The sequence below is a fragment of the Peromyscus eremicus genome, chromosome 14 (genome assembly GCF_949786415.1).
Source record: "Peromyscus eremicus chromosome 14, PerEre_H2_v1, whole genome shotgun sequence".
Lineage (NCBI taxonomy): Eukaryota > Metazoa > Chordata > Mammalia > Rodentia > Cricetidae > Peromyscus > Peromyscus eremicus.
In genome coordinates, this window is record NC_081430.1 from 22,582,851 (window position 1) to 22,588,850 (window position 6,000).

Consider the following 6,000-nt stretch of genomic DNA (forward strand, 5'->3'; position numbering starts at 1 on the left):
TGTACAAGCTTCTGAGATGGCCTCTCAGTGTATAGGCATCATCTCACAGGCCTTATCCAGACCATGACTTCTTTGAATACTTCAAAAATTAAAATGTCTCCTCTACTCATCACAACAAAATATCACAAGTGTCTTAGGAATTTTAGAAGGCGGGGTGGACATGATCAGAATACACTGTATGTCGGAGGCTATGGCTGTAGAGTCTCGCCAACATAACCACCAAACATGAGCTAGACGAGGGACACCATCAAACACTCCAAACCGGATGGGGAAAAGCCTACAGGGCCTCCACCCCAGGCAGAGAACTACAGGCAACTAAGTAAAGCTGGGAGCTGGAGAGACGTCCTTGCTGAGGGAAGAACACAACAATTGTTTGTCCATTGCTAAACAATCAGCCCTGAGAACACACACACACACACACACACACACACACACACACACACACACACTCTCACATACTTACACACATATAACATTATACAGACTCAACAGGTTATATTTAGGGATATATATATATATATATATATATATATATATATATATATATATAACATAAGAATACACAAGTACATCTATGTATACAATAACAATCATGATAAAAGAGGCCATGGATTTCAAGGTGAGTGAGAAGGGGTATATGAGAGGGTTTGGAGGGAGGATTGGGAAGAGAGAGATATTGAAATTGAATTACAATCTCAAAAATATTGAAAACTATACACAGTATGAAATTCTCAAGGAATTAATAAAATATTCTATTAATAGGAGTTTTAAAAAGAAACATGTGATCAAGGTGCTGTCTTTTCCCATCAGTCAAGAAGCAGCTGGTTATTTTCTAATTCATTTCAGAAAATAAAGGCCTTTCGTTTTAGCTTTTGCATATTATGGACTTAATTTCTAATGTTGTTTCATTATGGCTAAAGCCTATTATTTTTTATGTAATATTTTCACCTTTTACTGAAAACAGATTCTTTTCTCATATAATATACCCTCATTATAGCTTCTCCCCTCCCATTCAGATCCACCCCCTTTCTGTCTCTCATTAAGAAAAAAATAGGTTCTAAGACGTATCAACCAAACACAACAAAATAAATTATAAGAAAAACAAAACCCATCACATCGAAGTTGGACACTGCAAACCAACAGGAGGAAAAGAGCCCCAAGAGAAGGTACAAGAATCAGAGACCTTGTTTGCACACTCAGGAGTCCCATGAAAATCCAAAACTGAAAGCTATAATATAATACACAGCAGAGGACCTGGTGCAGACCAGTGCAGGCCCTGTGCATGCTGCTTCAGTCTCTGGGAGTTCATACGAGCTTTGCTCAGTTGATCTGGGGGGCTTTGGTCTCCTGGTGTCCTCCATCTCGCTGGCTCTCACACTTCCCATTTCCTCTTCTCTGAGCTCTGCAGGAGGGATTTGGTGGAGACATTCCATTTAGAGCTGTGTGTCCAAAGGTCTCTCTCCCCCACCTCTCCTCTCTCCCCCCCATCCCACTCTCTCTCTGCATAATGTCTGGCTGTGGGTCTTTGTATTGCATCATCCCTCAGCTCTCCTAGTAACACAGGCAGTGGGATTTGGAGTGCACCAGCCACATGGAGCTCATTCCTAGTGCCATCACCAGAGAAGCTTCCTCCTGCAGCAGATGGGAATAAAGCCAATTATTTTAAACATCTGGCCTCAGATGCTCATTATGATGCTGTTTCCCCTCCTTCCTAAGAGCAGGTAGCATCACTCACAGCTGACAAGTAGAGGAGTTAAATAGACAAGTTGTGACTCACCACCAGCCCAGCCCAGGCCTCTGGCAACAAGTGGTTCTTCTGATCGCTCACTAAACTGGGCATTTGTATGAGAAACAGCCATCAAGGAAGAATTTAAGTATGTTGACAGTTTTATAGGCAACATATATGTAAACCAGAGGATAACCTTTTCATGTATCAAACATTTTAAAATAGTGGTGGGGCCAGCTACACAAGGGACCGTAAACCTGAGACTTTTACTTTGTACACATTGTCTGATCAGGGGCCATGGAAGTACAGTTGGTGATATCTTGTCTATATCTTAAACCCCAAGTTGAAGAAGGGGAACACGGGCATCTACATTTAACATGTACCTGTGATACCAGAGAAAGCTGTGAACACTGGGTCATAGGATGAATAGATCAGGGCTGGGGAAGCAGCTTAGAGGTATGACATGTGCCTAGCATCCACATTCACAGCACTGCAAAATCAAAGGCACATGGGAAAGGAGGGAGCCAATCTGGCTGAAACTGAACAGGATCAAGACAGGTGATGTCTGCTCGGGAACATACAGCCATTTCTGTGGGTGTGGGCAGATAGTTGATGCTGGGGACTGTATGGTAGTCATAGGCATCAAATATATAGAGGTCTATGTCAAGGATTATGACTTTTTTCTTATCACCTTTGCTATCTCTTGAAGGAGGAAGGTTATGATTTCAATTACTCCACAGACCATGCAGACAGCATATTGTGGACCAGGTGAACTGTATGACAGCGATTAATACTAGCCCCTCTTGTAGCTGGGTGTTGATATAAACACACACACACACACACACACACACACACACACACACACCTACTTTTAGAACGTCTTATGGCTATATATCAACAGTTATCATCACACTAACTCGATGCTCCAAGAGAACCTCACAATGCAAGTGAAAGGCAGGGAAAGAGGGACCTCGTGGTCTGTATTAATTGGGTAGCAGCCTTGTTTGTCTTCCAAGAAGCTTCCAGCAGCATTGAGATTGCCTAGGTCAAATTGTTTCTAGACCCCATGGGGTCTCAGGTGACCAAGCTGTATTAAATATCCGTATAACTTAGAAAATTCCTCATGTGCAAGACAGTTGGAGGAGACACACAGAGGACGCTAATTGTCTGTTATTCATCTATTTCTGACCAAACAACCATTCACATTTGCTTTTCAAACTGCCTACTCTCTCTCTCTCATTCTTAATTTCAGTTCCTGATGCAGTCAGTCCTTGTCACCTATGAACTCTGAAACCTTCTAAACGAGGTGCTGGGCACGCACATGCAGACCCACAGATTCCTAAAGTGCAGATAGGTAAAGCGTTTCTCAAGAGACCTCCACTGGGACATATTATAGTTAACTTACTTAAAATCTAGGATGAGGCACGGTTGCTGGGCAGGGTGTGTAATGTGCCGCAGTTCTGGCCAGCCACCTGGAGCTCAACAACGTTGCCAAGATGCCCTACGTGGGCCTGGGCACCTGGAAGTCCCTTTCTGGCCAGGTGACTGAGGCTCTATTGACATTGGGTACTGCCACATTGACTGCCCCCAGGTGTACCAGAATGAGAGAAAGGTGGAAATGTCCCTTCAGGAGAAGCTCAGAGAGCAGGTGGTGAAGCACCAGGAGCTCTTCATCATCAGCAAGCTGGGGTGGAGGTTTGACGAGCATGGTGAACGGAGCCTTCCAAAGATGCTCAGCAGTCTGCAGCTGGGCTGCCTGGACCTCTACCCTATTCACTGGCCAACAGGCTTCAAGCCTGGGCCTGATTACTTCCCACTGGATGCATCAGGAAACATGATTCCCGGTGACACCAATTTTGTGGACACTTGGATGGCCATGGAGCAACTGGCAGATGAAGGTTTGGTGGAATGGATTGGTGTCTCCAACTTTAACCCTCTTCAGATGAAGAGGCTCTTAAACAAACCTGGCTTACAATGTAAGCCTGCAGTTAATCAGATGGAGTGCCACCCGTACCTAATTCAGGAGAAGCATCATGTTGACTGTGTACAGTCTCCTTGGTTCTCCTGGCAGGCCCTGGGCCAAGCCTGAAGACCTTTGTCTCCTGGAGGATCCCAGGATCAAGGCAATTGCATCTAAGTACAATAAAACTATAGGTGCTGGTCTGGTTCCCCATACAAAGGAACTTGGTGGCAATCCCCAAGTCTACGACACCAGCATGCATCGTTGAGAACTTGAAGGTCTTTGGCTTCAAGCTGAGCCACGAGGATGTGACCATTCTGCTCAGCTACAACAGTAACTGGAGGGTGTGTGCCTTGATGAGCCGTGCTGAACACAAGGACTGCCCTTTCCACACAGAAGTCTGATGCTGTGGATGCCTGCTCTTCCCCAAGCGACTGGCACCTGTTCTTCCTGCCTCATCTGTTTTTGCAGGTGTCCTGTGGCCTGTGTCCCTCTGGGATGGCGGAACCTTGCAGATCAGACAATGAGGGTTTGATGTAGTTTGATATAGGCTCTGGAAAGGCGCATCAGTAGCTGAGGTGTTTCTTCCAGCCGTTCTTGGTCTTTCTTCTTAAACCCCCTGGAGAACCTTTAACACAAGTACCCTTTCCAACCAAAGAGAAGCAAGATTTTATAGTCCAAGTGGTGTCACTAACAGTTAAAGTTTTGAGTGCTTAGAACTGTGATCTTTTGGGTTAGACTTCTCTTTGTCTCAAATAAACACTGCTTTTGTGACCAAAAAAAAAAAAAAAAAAAAAAAAAAGTCCAGGATGAGGAATTTTTAAGTAGGAAGATAAAACAGTTAGGGGATTGGTAAATAAGAGTCTTGTGCGCTGGCCCTAGGTTATTCTCAGGCGATTAACGACAGAGACCAGTGTATGTCTACTGGCCCAAACATTTGCCCATTTGATTGCACAGTGCCTACGGGAGGGTGAATCCATGAATGGAACACTTTTTGCCTCTATGCTCTCAACTATCTGTCTGTTTACGTGGACCTTTTTATCTCTTGTCTTCCGATAGATTTTTCTCTTCAGGCCTTTGGCTAGATAGTTATATGTTTAACCCTGACAATCATTGAAATAATTTTGGTCACCTGGCTTCTGTACTGCCCCCTGGCCTGTATTGGTATTGGGTTTTCTCAAATCATGATTAAGTTTCACAGCTTCCTGGCCTACTATAGGTTCTGAAGGACTGAAGTTTTGGGTGGTTCACCTTTACCAGAAGACTTCTGGTGGTCTCAGAGAATTAAGCATCTTCTTGGCTCTTCTATGAATTGCAGCCCTCTACCAAGCGGTCAGCATCACAGAATGTATCTATTTCAGCATGTCCACTTTTCTGAGCATCAGTCGTGGATGTTTTAGGCATCAACAAGCCAACAGGTTGGTAGAACCTTAGCAAGCTTACCGGATCCTTGTGGTCCTTGCGTGGGTGTTAAATTCTGCATCCCCAAGTCACTTTACTCTTCATATGAGTCTTGTGTTTCATCCTCCTTGATCAGGCATCCTCAAAATCCAGCTACAGAGGTCCTCCCAAGGTCTTGTTGGGGCATGTGTGTGGATTTTCACAGCTCCCTTGGGGTGTAATTTCATTCTTCTCTCGTCAGTGCTAACGTGTTAGCACAGCTTGTGCTGGAATTTATCCCTAGTTATCAGCTTGGCAGGGATCAGTGTGGGGCAACACCTAAAGGTGACATGTTTGCCTTGTAGCAGAGAAGATTCTGACTAATCTTCCCCTGTGGGAGACAGGCTGGCTCCTAGTAGACAGAGGTGGGCTACTTCTGTATGCTCTGAGTGCTCCAGTGAGTCTGCAGATATCACAGTGGTCAGGGACGTTAATCCTGATGCCTCACAGTGGTCAGGGACATTAATCCAGTTCCAAGACTTGCTAGAATAGGCCTTTTATAAAATATGCCTGTTTTGGCTAGGCATTTAAATGCTTACTGGAGGTACCGGAATGGCTTAGTCAGCAAAGTGCTCGCCATGCGAACATGAGACCTGAGTTCAGATTGCTAGCACCCATGGAAAAGAGACAAGTATGGAGGGCGCACACCTGTAACCCCGGCTCCAGGGAGGCAGAGACAGGAGGGGCTGGGGCTTTCTAGCCAGCCAACCTAAACAGTCAGTGAGCTCCAGGATCAGTAAGAGTCAAAAAATAAAGATTGGTAGTAATAAAGGAAGACAAATGCTGTGACCCATGGCTTACACACACACACACACACACACACACACACACACACACACACACACACATACAAATGAACAAAAAATATGTATAG

The 6,000-nt window shown here is 44.8% G+C and overlaps 1 pseudogene; it reads left to right on the forward strand.

Annotated features, from left to right (window-relative positions):
• The window catches only part of LOC131924574 (aldo-keto reductase family 1 member B1-like), a 29,173-nt pseudogene extending 25,083 nt beyond the window's left edge, over positions 1–4,090 (forward strand).
• Positions 4,091–6,000: the final 1,910 nt, after the last annotated feature.